This window comes from Vipera berus (assembly GCF_964194415.1).
Source record: "Vipera berus genome assembly, chromosome: 4".
Taxonomy (NCBI): domain Eukaryota; kingdom Metazoa; phylum Chordata; class Lepidosauria; order Squamata; family Viperidae; genus Vipera; species Vipera berus.
The window spans coordinates 115,635,714-115,656,080 of NC_138206.1; positions in this window are offsets into that span (position 1 = coordinate 115,635,714).

Consider the following 20,367-nt stretch of genomic DNA (forward strand, 5'->3'; position numbering starts at 1 on the left):
ACCTACAGGATGGTTACCTTTAGGTATCCCTCAATATTTCATGTTTCGTTAAGAACAGTTTTTATGTTTCAGTTTAGGAAGAAGAGGGGCAGGATCATACTGAGGGATTAACATGGAAGGTTTTCTGGCCGTTTGCCTGGGTCTATTTCTCTTACAGCATTCAATGCATTTTTGAGGGATCCTTTTCTTCATGTACCAATAAGCCTTAAAAATAAGTCTACTTAATGCATTTAAAGAAGAACCATATTGCTACATGCTAATCAATATGAGCTATTGGTATCTTTCCTGCAACGCTATGTTGTTGTGACAGTCCTATTTACAGTGGGGTTTTGTATTTCCCCATCTACTGTGTCTCGTACAGCTTCACTGCTGAGAAAGCAAAACGCATTTCAGCCTACAGCCAATCATGCTGGCAGGTAAATACTTTCCATCCTTGTTCTATCAGGGATCAGTCTTACCTATAATGATCTCCCATCGACGGTCAGGCTTCAAAAACTGAGAAAGTTACACCAAGTTAATTCTGAGCAGTTCCCTTTATTGTTCCTCATTTACAGACCAAAATCTTATCAAACTGTTGTGACTACTTGCAACTGAGAACTTCTAGGCTGGAATTCTGTTGATCTTCTTCCTTCCAATCAAGCTATCTAAACTCGGATGTTTCTAAGTTCCCTGGAATGCAGCCCCAGGAATCCAGACTACATTCCAGCACAGATATGGAGCCAACAGTGAAAAGAAGGAAAGGAAGGGGTTGACAAGAAGATGGAGGAAATCACAAGCAAATCTTACTGTGAACCAAATCAGCAGGGTTGCAGTGTGCCTCAATAAAATTTAATTTATTTATATCCTGATGTTATTATTTTTACAGTGAACATATTCACCTTCTTCCTCCTACTGTATTTTCCCCACAATAACATACCTGCAAGATGAGTTGGGCTGAGAGAGACTGACTGACCCGAGGTCACTCAGCTGGCATTCATGGCTAAGGCAGGACTAGAACTCACAGTATCCTGGTACTCAGAGTGAACTTGTTTATTAAATAGTTTGGTGATAGACAGACAGACAGACAGACAGACAATAGATAGATGATAGAGAGAAAGAAAGAAAGAAAGAAAGAAAGAAAGAAAGAAAGAAAGAAAGAAAGAAAGAAAGAAAGGAAGGAAGGAAGGAAGGAAGGAAGGAAGGAAGGAAGGAAGGAAGGAAGGAAGGAAGGAAGGAAGGAAGGAAGGGATAAATGATAGATAGATAATAGATGATAGATAAATAAAAGAAAGAAAGAAAGAGGAAGGAAGGAAGGAAGGAAGGAAGGAAGGAATAAATGATAGATAGATAGATAGATAGATAGATAGATAGATAGATAGATAGATAGATAGATAGATAGATGGTAGACAGACAGACAGATAAACAAAGGCAGTCAACTCAGCAATGATTAAAGTTCAAAATACCTAGATGCCCCATCCTAGTGGTATTTGAGCATAGCAAACTGACATAATACAATCCTATCTTGCTTGGTCACAGCGTTCAGCCCTCATTCACAATGGCCATGGTCTCTGGCTGTGCTTGCAACATGCGTGGTTGGGCTGTTACAAGTCTTCTCTCCTCCATGAACACATTTAGGTGTATAGCATACATTGGATGGAACGAATAAAACGTCAGCCCCTGCACAGCAGTGGAAACACTTGGATAATCTTTTGCTTGAAAAACGTTTCGGTACGTCTGGGTCAATTGCCCCACTTCAAAAGTTCTCCAATCAAACTCACATGCTTTAAAAAATTAAGTGGTAAATCATTATTTTATTGGGATTTTTTTAAATGAGAAATTACTACCCATCGGGTTGCATGAAAAAAACTAATTGGCCTGATAGAGGATTCTTTTATGTGGAAGCTATTGTGCATAGAGAAACTTTATAATAAACCTAGCAACTTACCAATTAGTTATTCCCCACACTGTATGAGCATCGAATCAAGAGAGCAAAGGCTGCATGGAAGAACTTGCTCAAGTGATGCACAGCCAAAATAACAAGCAGCTAGCAAACATCTGAAGAAGGAAAAGGATCAGCAACAGACAGACAAACACAACTAGCAGACAAAGTGATGTGTTTAAAAACCAATTCTTTTTTTTTTTTTTTGCCCATAGCACTAAAGAATCAAATCATTCCATTTTTTGGTGACTCAAATGAATAACCTACATCCCTGGATTAAAAGTTTGGCCCAGTTATGATAGTCGTGAACCTTTAGTGCGCTATATTATGTTTAGATTTAAAACAGCTTAACCCCTTAAAAAGGTAAAGGTTCCCCCACACATGTGTGCTAGTCGTTTCCAACTCTAGGGGCTGGTGCTCATCTCCGTTTCAAAGCCGAAGAGTCAGCATTTGTCCGAGGACGTCTCCATGGTCATGTGGCCGGCATGACTAGATGCCAAAGGCACACGGAATGCTGTTAACTTCCCACCATTGTGGTCCTGATTTAATTCCCTTTTTAGCCATGACCGCATGGTTTTACTTTTTATTATCAACACCTATCTTGTCTATTCAGAAGCAAACTCATTAAGTCAAGGAAATGGGTAGCTCAACTCCACTCACATCAAATCAGAAGAGCCACCACTTTCAATCACAGTCATTCCCAGGTATGTGTGCGGGGGGGGGGGGAGCGTTTTGTAGCCTGAAATGAAAGCGGAAGCTCAACTTCCTTCCCTAAGTCGCAAATGCCGACTTACTTTTGTAGAAAGGAGATATTAGATCATTTTCCACAAAGGTGTCACACTTCACAGTTTGCTTGTCTGATCTAAACCGTAACATCTCCAGTGAGTTCTTTGGCATCTTTTTAAAGAACTCGGTTGCTGTTGCGCCATCTTAGCTGTGTTGGATCAGTCAATATGTGAATTCAGCTTTGCAAAATCTTACGGGTAATTTGCCATGCAACCTCATGCACACTCCAAGCTTGACATGCACAGTTCTGTTTTTAATGGCCTTATATATTTGTGTAATGCTTTTGAGGAGCTTCGGAGTCCCAGCTATGTATTGACACTGTCGTTTGCTCTGAAGTGAGTTCCTTCCACAAATTTAGGAAGAGCGTTTTTAAAAGTTCTAGACATTTAAAACCCATCCCACAATCCTTGTAAGTAGTAAAACAGTAGTGAGAATATATGAAAATCCTTTTTACAATGCCACAAAAAATAAATTTAAAAAATGGGGTGTGTGTGTTTGTTAAAGTTAATTTCCAAACAGCAACATCTCCAGACTGGGAATAGGACCTCTTATGACACCCCCCCCCCCAAAGGAGTATATGGATTTCCCTGCTATTGCTTAGACTCCCAGAATTCCTGAGCCAGCCACGCTGAGGGGAAAGGGAGAGGTTTCCAAGCTGAGCCATGCTGGCTGAGGAATTCTGGGAGTTGAAGTCCATGAGACATAAAAGAGCCAAGGTTGCCTACCCCTGCTCTAATGTTATGGCGGGAAACAGATAAATAAAAGAGTGAAACTTCCCCCTCCTCTCTTTGACAGTTCAGGTTGTATTGTCCAATCTATCTTCTGGCAATTGCTACGAGGAGAAAGTTTAGTTTGCCAAAACAACTCTTCCGTTCTCGCGGTGATAAGGAGCACCTGCGGATTCAAACTTTTCCCCTCTTCCCCTTCTCACACTGTTTGGCAAACTAGAAGCATCCAGCAGTCCTAAAGAGAGTGACATTGAGATCGGCATTTTTTCTACACCTGAAGTGCTCAATCCTGTTGACTCGTGAATTTGAAACAGATTGTCATTACCTCAGTAATGCCGATATCCTCAGTAAAGCTGAAGAGGAAATTTCAGTAGCATCTCTAGAGGTTACCATACCCCCATTCTCAATGAGAAATAGGCTGGTTCAGAGAACTCATGTTTGGGTGGCTGGGAAAAAAAACACCCAAAAACGGAACAGCTATAGAGACGGATAGCCCACTTTTTCAGTCATAAATTCAGGACAGGAAATGGGAAATAATGACTTGAAAATGAGATTTAATCCAGTTCTCCAGTCAAATATTTATCAGGCCCTGGAGCAACTAGAAGGGGGAAAAGGTATAACTATGGCTTAATGGCTTTCTAAGCTTCTGTCTAGTCATTCCTGGTCTATCAATAAAATTTTAAAATAAAAAGGGTGACACTAATTGTTGCGTTAAGCCACAAAATATGAAAATATCTTGCAATTACCATGCATCTTGCAAGATAAGACTAATGACCAATTAAGATTTGTGAACTTATCCCATTCTTTATGGTGCTAGTCTTTACTGAATAAAAATAGATTTAAAAAAAAAAGAAGAAGAAAGAGATTATAACAGCACGATATGGACATCCTTTAATTGGTCTGATACACATGTTTCTTTTTAAGAAGCAAGGACTTTCTTCAGAATTTGAATAAGTTGTTTTTGATGCTTATCACCTGTTATCAACCAAAATTCATTACTGCTTACCTTCTCCTGTTCAAAGGGCTCCATGTATTCATTAGAAGCAACCCTACTAAGATTCAGTTCAGATATGAAATACAAAGGCAAGGCAACAAAATGTGATTTAGCCTAATCTGAGAGTCAGTTTGACAAGATTAGTCCACAGGCGATGATGGGTACATAACGAACCATCTAAAGCTTCTAAATTACTTGACAGAATAGGATAAAAACTCAAAGTAGTAGATCATCACAGACATTAACCATGCAAAGTTTCATGGTAAGTGATTGAAATATTCCTCTTCTGCATCTTTTAAGGGACAGATACCTGGAATGAAGGGGGGGGGGGAAACAGCATCTCACTGTCCAATTTTCCACTAAAAATCTGAATGAATGCAAAACACAGAAAGAATAATAATAATAATAATAATAATAATAATAATAATAATAATAATAATAATAATAATAATAATAATAATAATAATAATAATAATAATAATAATAATAGATTTGGAGGTCATCTAGTCCAACCCCCTGACCAAACAGGAAACTCTATACCATTTCAGACAAATGATTGTCTAGTCCCATAGTGGTGAACCTATGGCACTCTCTGTGGGCACGCTCGCTGTTGCCCCAGTCCTAGGCCTTCAGCTGGGTTTTATAAAAGCTTTTCACTTTAGGCCTCCACCGCCATGTGCAAAAACCAAAAAAAATTCAATCAATCAATCAATTTCAACTTCTCATGGAAAAAAAAAAGATCTTGCAAAGTTGAATTGATTGATTGAACTTTTTAGTCCCACCCAATCTGCCATTACCACCACCGCCACACCCACCCAATAGGCCATGCCCACACAATGAGCCACACCCACCCAATGAGCCATGCCCCCCTGGCACTCAATGATACATAAGTGGGTTTTGGGTTGCAGTTTGGGCACTTGGTCTCTAAAAGGTTCGCCATCACTGGTCTAGACTTTTAAAAGCTTCCAGTGTTGGAGCATTCACAACTTCTGGTGGCAGGTTATTCTACTGATTAATTGTTCTAACTATAGGAAATTTCTCCTTAGTTCTAGGTTGCTTCTCTCTTTGACTAGTTTCCATCAATTGTTTCTTGATTCCTTCTTCTTTGTGACGACCCCTGAGATATTGGAACACTGCTATCATGTCACCCTTAACCCTTCTCTTCATTAAACTAGACATACGTACCCAATTCTAGCAACTGTTCTTTGTATGTTTTAACCTCCAGTCCTTTGATCATCTTTGTTGCTCTCTGTACTCTTTCTAGTGTGTGTGTGTGTGTATATATACAGTATGTACACATACACATTAGGTTGACCAAAACTGGATGCAGTATTCCAAGTGTGGCCTTACCATGGCATTATACTTACTCCGACTACTTCTTTTATTTACTAATTAAATTTACATGCCACCCATCTCAGTCTGGAAAAGACTCTATGTGGCATATAAATTTAATAAATAAGTTTCAATAATAAGTTACATAAGGCCTTTGCTGATAATGTATCATCCCACATCATAACAGACAGGAATAGACAATGTACATAAGGACATTTCAATGGAAGAAAATGGCCAGGAATATCATTTACTCAGACACAAATTTCATTGTATTTTCATTGACTTTTCAATAAAGGTCAAGGTAAAGGTTTCCCCGCACATGCGTTCTAGCCGTTTCCAACTCTAGGGGCCGGTGCTCATCTCCGTTTCAAAGCCAAAGAGCCAGCGCTTGTCCAAGGACGTCTCCGTGGTCATGTGGCCAGCATGACTAGACGCCAAAGGCGCACAGAACGCTGTTCCCTTCCCACCGTAGTGGTCCCTATTTTTCTACTTGCATTTTTAAGTGCTTTCGAACTGCTAGGTTTGCAGAATCTGGGACAAGTAACAGGTGCTCACTCTGTTATGTGGCACTCAGGATTCGACCCACCAAACTACCAACCTTCTGATCGACAAGCTCAGCATCCTAATACTGCTTAGAAATTATTTTCCATGTCTAAAATATGAAAAATTGACAGATTTAGGATTCTTTAAGAGCAAAACAGGGACTAGGAGGCCTCTGTTGTAGTGATGAGTCGAGAAAATGCCTTTGTAAGTCTAAAAAGAACAGATAACAGAAATGACCTCATTGAATTCATGGACTATTATGAATTTAGGGGTAACATTAATATTATAGGAAGCCTTTGAGAGAAGGACAATGTGAGTATGACATCCATTTTGATCAAAGTAACCGAACAAAAGATTGGAGATTATTCTTTCTGAAATCTATGGGATGTTCATTAAAATTAAATTAATAGTATTAGTTGCAGAATTCAAAATACCTGTCACGTTAAAGGAGTCGTTGTCTTTTGAAAGGAAGATAAGGACCTTTGCCAGCCCTGTTAATGTAATCCATGTGCCATCACTGTATTTAATAACAATCCTGTGTCAAGTCAAGTTACTCAACGATAATAAAGATAAATTGGGACACTGCTTTCTTGATACCATTCTAAATGAAAGACTTGGGCTAGGATTTGTTGTACTGCCTGATTCTTAATGACCAAAAAAAAAATATCAAGGTCTTTGCATCCCTTTTAACAGATGAACGCTAGAAGGATTGTTTTTAATTGTTTATGTGATGTATCACTTGATCATCTTCACTCTCTTCACCGCCCTGAGTCCTTCGGGAGAAGGGCGGTATAAAAATTTAATAAAACTAAACTATAACTCTGTACTAAGCCAGAACTGGGTAAATTAATAATAAAGCTGTATAAAGTAGCTGCTTTGGGATAAAGATTGATTTATATCTCACACAAGGAAGGTTAGGCTTCAGATGAATAAATAACAAAAAAAATCCATTCTCCTAGCTGTTTTGGACCTGTACATCTTAAACTTACGTTTGCAGCTTTCCACTGATTTTGAACAATGGCACTTTGGGAGGAGCAGGAGTTAGCAATGTCCACATCCATTTCAACCACAAAGTGGTGACAAGTGGCCCTTGTGAAGCAGACGTTTATAAGTGGTACTTCTTAGGGTGGATTTGCCCAGGTTCTCCTGGTGCGCCAGTTGCGACCCTATCTGGACTGGGATGCCTTGCGTACAGTCACTCATGCGCTCGTGACCTCTCGTCTAGACTACTGTAACGCTCTCTACATGGGGCTGCCCTTGAAGTCCACTCGGAGGCTCCAACTGGTGCAGAATGCAGCCGCGCGAGTTGTGCTGGGAGTCTCCCGATACTCCCATGTTACACCTTTGCTCCGCGAGCTGCATTGGCTGCCGGTTGTCCTCCGGGTGAGATTCAAGGTGTTGGTAATGACTTACAAAGCCCTACATGGCATGGGTCCGGATTACCTGCGGCAACACCTGCAGCTGGCGTCAACTTCCCTCCGTCCAGTGCGCTCCCACAGAGAGGGCCTCCTCAGGGTGCCTCCGATCAAAGAATGTCGATTTGTGGCCCCCAGGGGGAGGGCGTTCTCTGTGGGCGCGCCAGACCTTTGGAACCGCTTGCCGGTTGAGCTCCGGATGGCCCCCGACCTTTGCTCCTTCCGGCGCGATCTAAAAACTTATTTATTCGAGCAGTTCTGACCTGGTCTGATGGGTTAGGGTTGGGGTTTTAATATGTTTTAATAAATTACTGTTTTAAACTTGGGCATAATATTTAATCGTTTTTTAACTTTTGTATTTTGTTTTTATATTTATTGCCCTGTACACCGCCCTGAGTCCTTCGGGAGAAGGGCGGTATAAAAATATAATAAATAAATAAATAAAATAAATTATTGCTGAAAAAAAAAAAACAAAACAAAACAAAACAAAAAAACAGGTCGCCTTGATGCTAGTCATGATGCTCTTTCGCAGAAACACTAAAGACAAAAAATCTATAAAAAATCCCAGTTCGAAACGAGTTTTCTTCAAGAAACTGATGGCAGTGTTAAGTTAAATCGATTTAAGCAGAAGGCTTCAAGGCATCACTCCCCCACCAAGCTGCAAAATGAATAGCTACCTTTTTTTCCGGTTGGAGAGAACATCTCACCTCTATTTGCTTATGAAGGCAGCAGCAGCACCCTTGGTTACATTTATTGTGGAGAATCTGAACCACAAATTTTGGGGGAAAATCTGCAGCGTAATCTATTTTCTCAGATTGTATTTTCGCAGGGACTTGTTTTTGTTTTTTTGTTTTGTTTTTTTTAAATGGAGGTAAGCTTTTGTAATCTTCCATGTAAAGCTTGACAAGCCTTGGAGGTGATGAACCACAGGAATCCTACTTTATTTGCAATTGCGAACAACAGCAGACTTGAACACTGGGCGCTATCTAACAAAATGAAATTCAGTGGTGAAAAAAGTAAGGTTCTACATTTACACAGGAAAAACCAAATGTGCAGGTATTGTATAGGTGGTACCTTGCTCAATAGTAGTGACTGTGAGAGGGAACTTGGAGTCCTAGTGGAAAATCACTTCACTATGAGCCAGCAGTCTGTTGGCCAAAAAAGCCAACCCAGTGCTAGGCTGCATTAACAGAGGGATAGAATCAAGATCACGTAAAGTGTTAATACCATTTTACAATTCCTTGGTAAGGCCACACCTGGAATACTGCATCCAGTTTTGCTCACCACAATGTAAAAAAAGATGTTGAGACTCTAGAAAGAGTACAGAGGAGAGCAACAAAGATGATCAGGGGACTGGAGGCTAAAACATACAAGGAACGTTTGCTGGAGTTGGGTATGTCTAGTTTAATGAAGAGAAGGACCAGGGATGACATGATAGCAGTCTTCCAATACCTCAGGGGCTGCCACAAAGAAGAGGAAGTCAAACAATTCTCCAAAGCACCTGAAGGCAGGACAAGAAGCAATGGATGGAAACTAACCAAAGAGAGAAGCAACCTAGAACTAAAGAGAAATTTCCTGGCAGTTAGAACAATTAATCAGTGGAACAGCTCAGAAATTGTGGGCGCTCCATCACTGGAAGTTTTTAAGAAGAGGCTAGATAATCACCTGTCTGAGATGGTATAGGTTCTCCAGCTTGAGCAGGGGGATGGACTAGAAGACCTCCAAGGTCCCTTCCAACTCTATTCTATCCTAATTCTAATTAAATGTTTCTGAGTTAGTTTGTTAGCTTCCTCTCCTTCCTTCCATTCTCCCCTCCATTTCATTGTATTTATAGCTTGGGTTAATTAGACTGTAACCTACAGGTAGCCTATGTGAGAGACTGTGATACAAATTAGTACACTAGCTACTTTCTGCATAAAATAGGTCCTTTGGAGAATAGCTCGACTCCCTCTTCTTTGTGGCAACCCCTGAGATATTGGAACACAGCTATCATGACACCCCTATTCCTTATCTTCATTAAATTAGACATACCCAATTCCAGCAACTGTTCCTTATATGTTGACCAATTGACAAGTTGACAAGCATTGACAAGTTGATACATAAGAAATCTGAAAGATATAAAAACCTCCAGCATTTTTTTTTTAAAAAAACCCTCTGAGGTCTAAAATAAGGGGAATATGGAAGAAAGGTCTACCAATATGAAAATAAATGACTAGATTTGTGAATGCTGGGCTAGGCTTTTCATTGCAAAGGACTGCACCAGATATACTGTTGCTTTCCTAATGATACTTTTATCAAACAAAAGGCTCTTACTAAACGCCAGCCTACCCTGTTAAGGTCAAATGAAACATTAAAAAGTAATTATAATTAGATGTAAAAGATTTGTTTTTGCGAAGATTCTTAAAATGCAGTAAATTAGATTTGCTTAGCTTACGTTCATTCCAAATGCAGTGTTTATTTTATCATGGACCATTTAATTGAGACAGCAATAAATTAAAACAATACTAAATGCAGAGCTAACCAATTGCCTATCGTGCCTCAAAGGAAACAGCTTTCTAATTCCCACAAACACTTCACTGAATATATTCTACAAAGAATTATTTCTTTGTTTGTCACATTGCATCTTTATTTCAGAATTATCTTTTTGTGCTTCCAAACATAGCGGAGATCTGCCGCTAATCAACCAACCACTTCTAAGATATTTCCAAACCAATTAAAGCTCACCAAGTGACTCTTAAAAGGGGGGGGGGCTCTTTCATATTTTCTTAAGGTTGACAAAATATACATTAGAATATCTTTATGGCCGCATTTACAATTTTATTCTTGTTCTACTACTAGTAGTATATTTACACATGGAGTATGGCTGTATTATCCTTCTCATCTTCACTGCTACCTCCTCCTATTGTTATTGCTATTATTATTATTATTATTACTCTGTTGTTTTGCATGTACACTGAGAGCTTCTGCACCAGAGACAAATTTCTATTTTATTCTGTTGTGTTCTGTTCCATTCCTTTCCATTCTAAAATACAGAAGGATCTTGACATGCTTGAACACTGGGTGCTATCTAACAAAATGAAATTCAGTGGTGAAAAAAGTAAGGTTCCATATTTAGGCAAGAAAAAGCAAATGCACAGGTACAGTATAGGTGGTACCTTGCTCAATAGTAGTAACTGTGAGAGGGATCTCGGAGTCCTAGTGGACAATCACTTCAATAGGAGCCAGCAAGTGTGCTGCAGCTGCCAAAAAAGCCAACACAGTTCTAGGCTGCATTAACAGAAGGATAGAATCAAGATCATATGAAGGGTTAATACCACTTTATAATGCCTTGGTAAGACCACAGTTGGAATACTGCATCCAGTTTTGCTCACCATAATGTAAAAAAAGGTGTCGAGACTCTAGAAAGAATGCAGAAAAGAACAACAAAGATGATCAGGGAACTGGAGTCTAAAACTTATAAAGAACAGTTGCTGGAAATGGGTATGTCTAGTTTAATGAAGAGAAGGACTGGGGTGACATGATAGCAGTGTTCCAATATCTCAGGGGTTGCCACAAAGAAGAGGGAGTCATTCTTGAAGAAGCAATGGATGAAAACTAATCAAGGAGAGAAGCAACCTAGAACTAAGGAGAAATTTCCTGAGAGAACAACTAATCAGTGGAACAACTTGCCTCCAGAAGTTGTGAATGCTCCAACACTGGAAGTTTTGAAGAAGAGACTGGACAACCATTTTTCTAAAATGGCATAGGGTTTCCTGCCTGAGCAGAGGGTTGGACTAGAAGACCTCCAAAGTCCCTTCCAACCTCGTTATTGTTATTATTTTCTTAAGATTGATAAGAGGTACTTCTAGTATATTTACCCATGGAGTATGGCTGTATTATCCTCCTCATCTTCTCTACTACCTCTTGTTATTGGTATCATTAGTACGATTATTATTACTCTGTTGTTTTACATGTACACTGGGACCTGCTGCACCAGAGACAAATTTCTGTTCTATTCTGTTCCATTCCATTCCATTCTAAATGAATATTGAAGTCCCTTTTGATTATTGATAACCATTGCTAGTTCTTATCTCTGTTTACAACAGATGGGAAGACTTTGTCCAAAACATGATAAAGTGAACCAAATATCAGGGAATGAAATTAGAAATTAGAAAGAGTTGGAGATGGTGATGGAAATGATGGAGATGATGGAGATCAACATTGTAGATATATAGCAATATTGTAGTTGAATTTTAGGAGACTATAGTGCCAATTTGACTGTGGAATCCCCCCCCTTTTTGAGGTTCTGCTTCATCAGACGGGTTCAAGAGTGAACATTTTTGCAGATGCCTTCATTTTGATTTTTCTACTTAGAGGAACGGCCCTTTCAGGTTAATGATTCTATGATTCTATAGTTATGTGCACTGGTGGAATTCAAATACTTGAACAACTGGTTCTCTTATTCAGTGCAGGACTGGGCCTCCAAGGCCTAGAATGGACTTCTGGAAGTGGTATCCATGCACTTCCGGTGGGACGTTCTAGGCCTAGGAGGCCTCCTCCAGAGTTCCAAGGCCTACACTGGACTTCTGGAAACCAGTCGGTTCTCTGAATGAAGCAAAATTTAGCTACTGGTTCTGCCGAACCGGTGCGAACCGGCTGAATCCCACCCCTGGTTATGTGTGAAGTTTGTTAGTAAATGTTGTGACTCAGGGCCAGCCTGTGGGTCCGACAGCCGGGTCCGATGTATCGGAGGACTCAGATGTGGGGGAGGAGGGAAACGAACCGGCTGATGATGATTTGGAGGCTTTGCAGAGTCCTCAGCCGGGGACCTCTTCTCAGCTGTGTGAGCCCGAGAGTGCGGAGGATGATGACCCACAGCTGGCCCTGTTCAAGGACGCCCGACACAGGAGGCAGACGAGCAGGGACAAACAAAGAAAGACTATGGGTCTCCTCGGGAGGAGGCACAGGGAGACCACGCCCTGAGCTCTCTATAAAAGAAGTGTTTGGGGAGGGGCTGGTTGCTGAAAGCAACTTTTCCGCTTGAGAAGACAAGCTCTTGTGTTTTTGTTAACTGCGTAATTAAATCTTGGCAGAAGCCTTTTAGCCTTGGACGCTTTCCAGACTCTTCTCTTAATTAGGGGTTGCGAGAAGAGGGCTGGTTCAGAACAGTAAAGTGGGACAAAGCCATAAATGGATGGATAGTACTATAGTTCACTGTTAGCATTAGAAACTGCAAGGTAAATATTGAGAACAGGCGAGTTGAACATATTTTTCAGATAATAGCCACAGTTACCGCTGTAAGAAGAGATATGAAGTTGCATGTTTCATGTTCATTAGTTATTTCTCATCACAGCGTGTAGGAACAGATGGTTCATAATTAATAAGCCCCACAACAGGTGGAGCTTTCAAGCAAGAGGTATAACAAAGAACAGAGTACTAAAGAAACTCCCTCTTGGGATATTTGGATTTATTTATTTATTTATTTCCGCTGTCAAAAGGTTTAATTTTGATCAGCGGAGGAAACTGCTTCTTAAAGATCTACTACTCTATAACCAGCATATAATTGTCAAGAGAGCACATTCCGCTGTTTTGAGGCTTCAGAGTAATGACAGCTATAATATTCAGTCTCCTAAACCAGTTTAAATATATATCCTGTGAACCTTTTAGTTAAAAAAAAAAAGCTTTATTTTCAGAAATCCTATCGGAAGAAAACCTTGGAAAAATCTTGCAATAGGTACACTATAGGTATTGGGGCAAAAAAAGTAGAACTAATAGAAAACCTCCCCCAGAATTCATATCCTGGAGTGATGGGCAGAAGCCTTTATTTTGATTACAATTATCTTAAAACCGTCTATTGCTTTCGGGGAATAGATGCTACATTGTGTTTGGGAGAAGCTGTTGTTGTAAAGATGGCTTCTCGCTTCCCTTGTTTTTTTATATATTTCTGTGTGCATCTCTCTCGGTGTGTTTTATTCATAAATGATGATAGAAAAGTCCATAATGGGTAATCTGTAGCAGCTGAGGTGGAAACCTTTGAAAGATACATCAAAGAGGAATACAAATGCAGAATCAAATTAACAATTTTATGTGTTCAACTGCTGTGTCTAATCTTTTATGACAGCTGGTAGCTGACAGTGAGTTATTTAACCTAGGCTCCACTTCACTAGCTGTTCAATAAGCCTTTTCATGGCCACCAAATCTGCTGAGTAATGCAGTTTCCACCCTCCCTATCTCGTCTCCTTTTTTATTACACAGTAGAATCGAGTTCAAACTACTTCCATTTCCATTTTCGCAACCCAGATTCTGGAACTGAAATTATTGTGCTGGAGGCAGAAAATTTTTGAGGATCAACCTGAGGATAAAAGTAACTTCCGTCGTTTAAATATCTGATGATTGTAAGGGAGGAAGGGGGAGATAATAAGGCACATTTTTTAAAAAAAAATAAAATTTGTTCCAGTGTAGCTTTCTCAAACAGCATGTTTCCAATCTCAATATTTTCTGAATGCATGTATAGGTAAAATGCAAACGTTATTTAAGTGGGAAAACTGGAGCTGGCCAAATCCTATGCCTATTCACACCTATGCCTATTCACACCTTGTAGATGTGCATGAACGTGAGTGTAAATGGAGCACGTATTAAAGGTTAAATCTGAAATGAATGTAGCAAGCTACAGTACATAGATGAGAGTGATGCATCACTGCATGTGATGGATTCCTTATACACAAATGAATTATTGATTATATTCCACACCTGTAGGGGAAAAAAAGCAGGCAGATCTGGTGAGCAAATGTGTCATCAATTTAGAGTCATTGTGTGGCCTCCAGAGACTCAAGTCAACCCCAGATGGATAGATAAGTGATAGATAGATAGATAGATAGATAGATAGATAGATAGATAGATAGATAGATAGATAGATAGATAGGGAGAGAAAGAGAGAAAGAGAGACAGAGAGAGAGAAAGAAGAGAGAGAGAGAGAGAGAGAGAGAGAGAGAGAGAGAGAGAGAGAGAGAGAGAGAGAGAGAGAGAGAGAGAGAGAGAGAGAGAGAGAGAGAGAGAGAGAGAGAGAGAGAAAGAACATACATTTTTCCCCAGAAATAAGACTGGGTCTTATACTGTATTAATTTTGGGCTCCAAAATACACATTACGGTTTACTTTCTGGTTAGGGCTAGTATTCAGGAAACTATGGTACTAAATGCATCCATCTAGGTTAACAATCTTAACTGGGGCTTATTTTGGGGGTGGGGCTTATATTACAAGTGTCCTGAAAACCATGCTAGGGCTTATTTTCCAATTAGGTCTTATTTTTGTGGAAACACAATAGATAGATAGATAATTATTGAACCAAAAGATGATTTCCAAGCCAGATTTAAACCAAATTGTAGAGGTTTAATGCTTGTTCTCCATTTCTAAATTTCTTTGTTTCAGACAGTCTTGTTATAAAAAAAACATTATTCACTTTGTTTTATTTGGGAAATGTAGCAAATTTAGTATTTCCCCTTTTTGCTACTATCCAGACTAACTTACTTACTCTTTAGCTCTATTATTATTATTACTATTATCCAAAAAAAAAGCAATAGCAAAGTACCTCTACTAATAACTCAAGGCACCCTGGGTAAACAATTCATAATTGAACTGCATAATGGAAAATCAGTGAAATATAAAACAAACAGTTCTGAAAGTTGACACAAATAGGTCAATATTTCAGTTTGCACTTTCTGGTAAGCTGCTGATCATTTCCAAAATGTTCCTTAACTACTATGGAAACCATCCCCAAGTAGAAATCATGAAGAGAAACCATAGAGCTTACAACAGGGGTATCAAACTCAATTTCACTGAGGGCCGCATCAGCATTGCGGTTGCCCTCAGGGGGCCGGGTGGGTATGGCCTGGGTGGGCGTGGCCTACTGGGTGGGCATGGCTAGAGTGTGTATGGCTTACTGGGTGGGCAAGGCCAGCTCTGCATCGTTCACATCAAGAGTGCCTATGGGGGCCTGGGCAGGAGTGGGGACAGATCTGAGGGTCTCTGGCAGAAGGAGGGTCTCTGGGCCAGGGCCAAGGCAGTGGGGGCCGTTCCCTCACTGTTTCCAGGATGGCTTCATGGGCCACATGAAACCACTTCGCGGGCCAGATCTGGCCCCCGGGCCTTGTGTTTCACATGTCTGGCTTACAACATCTCCACCATTTATAATCATTTCACTTGTTGCATTATATCAGGGGTGTCAAACTGCTGGCCCGCAGGCCAGCTGCATCGTGCAGAGGCCACACCCACTGCAGCTCCGGCAATGCAAAAAAGTTATGATACGTCGCAACACGTCACATGATGCAGCAAGTTTGACACCCGTGCATTATATACTGCTTTGCTTTGCCATTTACAGATATGGCTCACTGGTAGATAAATGGAGCGATTCTGTTGTTGCCACCTGTGTTAGAGCAGGGGTGTCAAACTCACTGTGTCACATGACATGTCGCGATGTATCATGATTTTTTCCCCAGAGCTGGGGTGATGCATCTGGCCCATGGGCCGGCAGTTTGACACCCCTGTGTTAGAGGAAGACTTAAGAGCTTTTTGTTTTTGTCTTTAGAGAAGAAAGGAAACAGTACAAATTCAGCAAAGCAGCAAGTACTCTAGGAAATTAGAAATTCAAAAGACTCATTAGCTCACATATTAAAGAAATAAACTCCAAGTAGCAGCAATTATTTCCAGGCTCAATAAAATGGAAGCACATGTGCAGCCTGCAATCAGCAATAATGATTAAAGGAAGCTGACTAGTCTGCATGAACAGTTAGCCAAAGCAAACAAGCTGGATGCACCATGGGAATTAGAGGCAGATTTAGAGGCCAGAGAAGCAATTTGCATTTTTCCAAAATACATTAGGGGAAAGACCGTCTCCGTAGGGGTGAAATGTATGCAGAAAATGAAAAGCAGATATTCTAGGTACATAAAATAAATGGGGTAACTTGGAAATTCTCAGAAGGTTAATGAAATATGCTCGCTCAAGAAAGTTTGGCCAGGAAAAGCAAAATCTTTCAAGTAAGCGTAAAATAAATTCAATCAAGTCCAGGCTGGTGGAGGCACGTGACAAAGACATCTGTAGAGACCAACCAAGTTCAGAATTTATCATCCCGAGGAACGACTACATTCTCCAGAAAATGGTAGCAAGGCAAGGAAAGAATAGGCATATTTTATTTTTGTTGTACAAATCAATACGTTCCAAGCCCCGACAATAAATTTTTCAGGCAAGCGTTTCCATAAGAGAGTTTAGCTTGTTGAAGCTAAACTTCACCATGAAATATAATAAAAGCATTAAAGCAGACAGAGAGGTAGCAGTTCAGCGCATCAAATCCAGCCAATGAAAGGCGTTACTATTCAAATGTGCAAATTTGTGTTAGAGACACTTTAGAGAGTCAATGTGCGAAGTACTATAGCCTATGTCTTTTCTTGAATGAATACGTTTCAATGTCATATCGAAATCACTTTCACCAAAATACTAATGTTTTAAATTTAAGTGATCCCTTTTCCATTTAATACTTTCTTAGAACTATGCTTCTTACATCTATGTTTTTGCTGCTGATTTTAAATTGTTAAAATTGTTCTGTTCCAGCCTACAACCGGCCCTGCAGAAATGTCAGGGACAACCCTTTTCTTATATTCAATAGGCTGGAATTAAGCCAACCAAATTTATTTGCAAAAACTAAACGAAACAGTTCAAAACAGAGTAAAACAAATACAGACCGAGACTATATCAGAAGCTCTTCAAACAGTTGCCTTCAGCAACTAGCACCTCCCACACATTTCCCTTTTAAACTACAGTCTCAGGGTGTGGCTTCTCTTTGCCTCCTCCCGAGGTGCCTCATTGCTTTTCTTTGTTCACTTCTGCTTGTCTGCCTCCAGCTACAAGCGTCCTTGAACAAAGCCAGCTGTGGATCGTCTTCGTCCAATCTTTCAGGCTCACACAGCTGGGTCTGAGGAGGAACAAGATGGGAGGGGCCTGGCTGAGAGCTCTGCAATGCATCTGCAACCAAAGGCTTTCCAAACCCCTCCTCCTCCTCCTCCTCCTCCTCCTCAGAATTGTCCAAATCAGCTGCCGAAACCACAGGCTGACGCTGAATCACAACAAAAATGATTAATTTCCTCCTTTCTATATTTTTATCCAGAATGAAGGCTGATTCACCAAGTGATTTCTTTTTTCTCCTGCTGAGCTGAAGATCTTTACAGTATCCAGACTCGTTGCTTGGCCAACAGTCTGCAATACAACATCTTCTTTGCACTGTTTTTCACTCTATTTTTTTACCATATTTTTTACTCAGGAGCTGAAGTCAATTGCTATGACCAATATCTATGTCTTACCCAGATGGATGGAAATAAAAATGGAGGGATAGATGAACAGATTCACAGATGGACTAATTTCATAGATTGTTCTACCAGCTTTTCAGAGAATTAGTTGTTAGCTTACATCATCATCACCACCACAACCACCATCCTCCTCCTCCTCATCATCATCATCAGGTTGGAAGGGACCCTTGAGGTCATCTAGTCCAACCCCCTGCTCAGGCAGGAAACCCTATACCATTTCAGACAAATGGCTGTCCAGTCTCTTCTTAAAAACTTCCAATGTTGGAGCATTCGCAACTTCTAGAGGCATGTTGTTCCACTGATTAATTGTTCTCACTGTCAGGAAATTTCTCCTTAGTCCAAGGTTGATTCTCTCTTTGATCAGTTTCCATCTGTTGTTTCTTGTCTTGGAAACCTGTTTATATTAACTCTAACGAAGTTGTAGAGTTAAAGAAGATTACTTTGATAGAGAGAGAGGCTATCTGTCAACAGTCCAATGAGAAGCAAGGTGGTTTTAGACTTCCTAAAGTGGGGCTGATAGAATTGGGGACTCTTTAATACACAAATTAAGTAAAAAATAATAATTCTAAATACATTTTAGAAATATAGAGTCACCTCTAAGCGAGATGGGTAGCCATATAAGTTTAATCAATAAATAATAAATATAACCTTTTTCATTTCTCTACTGTCCTGTCCCTCTTCAAGATAACAATGTTCTAGGTCTTTTCTCCTACACCCTTTCTTCAGCTCTTCAGCCTGGTCCATCTGAGAATATTTTCCAACTATTATATGAAGAGAAATATCACCTATTTTTACCATTCATGAGGAACCTGACTACTCCTCCGTGCCTGGGAACCACATCACCATCCAACTGCTGTCAAGACCAAGATGAGCGAGGGAACATGTCAAAGACAAGAAGGGGTGCATGTTGTGTTTTCCCATATCCTGTCTTCCTTTCCCCAATCCTTTCGTTTCATCTCTTTTCCCACTCTTAACAAAGGCTAAACCTATTCAAACGTTTGGTAGACAAAGAAAATGATGAAAGGAGGGATCTGGAATTTGGAGCAGTCGTAATCACGAGAAACACTTTCCAATCTTTTCATCTCTTCTAAACAGCATTCCATTCCATCGGAATCCCACAGAGTCCATTCCAGATGGGATCTAGTTCACTCTGAAAATCTGCCTAGAGATGCATGAACCAGGATTAGAACAATGCATTTCCATGTTGAAATAGTTTGATATTATTTTTTTTTTTGCTGATCTGACAATGAGAGATTTGCAATTTTGAGTTAATTTACAACCTATGTAAATTTAAGCCTGCAGACTGAAACTAATTACTACCATTGCTCATTTCCCTATTAAATGCTGTGCTCCCCTCTTGTTTTGATGCTATAAAATATTGATGTTACTTTTCAACAGCAGGGCCAGGGAACTGATGCTGAATAAGAATGCTACCCACATTTCCAAATTAACAGCCTCAACAGCACATGTCAATATGTTTTATTATGAAATAGGGGGATGTCTTGGCTTGTTTCTATAAACCATAGTCTTAAAATGGTGGGCTTTCATCATTGGTCAAACTCTGCATAATATTTTTTTTTCCTTTATTCTCCCATTTAACTTTTGCAAATATCAACGTCTTATGAAGCAAAATAATTATCTGGAGTTTTAAGGCAAATTATTAGGAATTTGTAGTGCAGTGATTTTACAGCTTAGCTGATGGAACAAGCCAATGCATCTTCTCACAACTGCAGAACACCCACTTCTCACGGAGAGAGCTGAGAGTTCTCCATAAAGATGAATTCAGACGAGCCCAAACTTTTTCCCTGCTGAATGGTATAAAACAGACATGTCAAACACAAGGCCCGGGGGCCAGATCCAGCCAGTGAAGTGGTTTCATGTGGCCTGCGAAGCCATCCTGGAAACAGTGAGGGAACGGCTCCCACTGCCTTGGCCCTGGCCCAGAGACCCTCCTTTTGCCAGAGACCCTCAGATCTCTCCCACTCCTGCCCAGGCCCCCATAGGCACCCTTGATGCGAACAATGTAGAGCTGGCCACGCCCACCCAGTAGGACATATGCACCCTAGCCACACCCACCCAGTAGGCCACGCCCACCCTGACCATACGCACCCGGCCCCTGAGGGCAACCGCAATGCTGATGCAGCCCTCAATGAAATTGAGTTTGACACCCCTGGTATAAAATAAATCATTTCTGTAGGAAAAAGAGATATGTGAAGGCATTGAGGGAACTTTTATGTTTTCGTGAGTTTCACTACCAAAGTCTTCCTACCATTGTCACTTCTATGGTATATATCACATAGAATTGTGTGACATGTAGG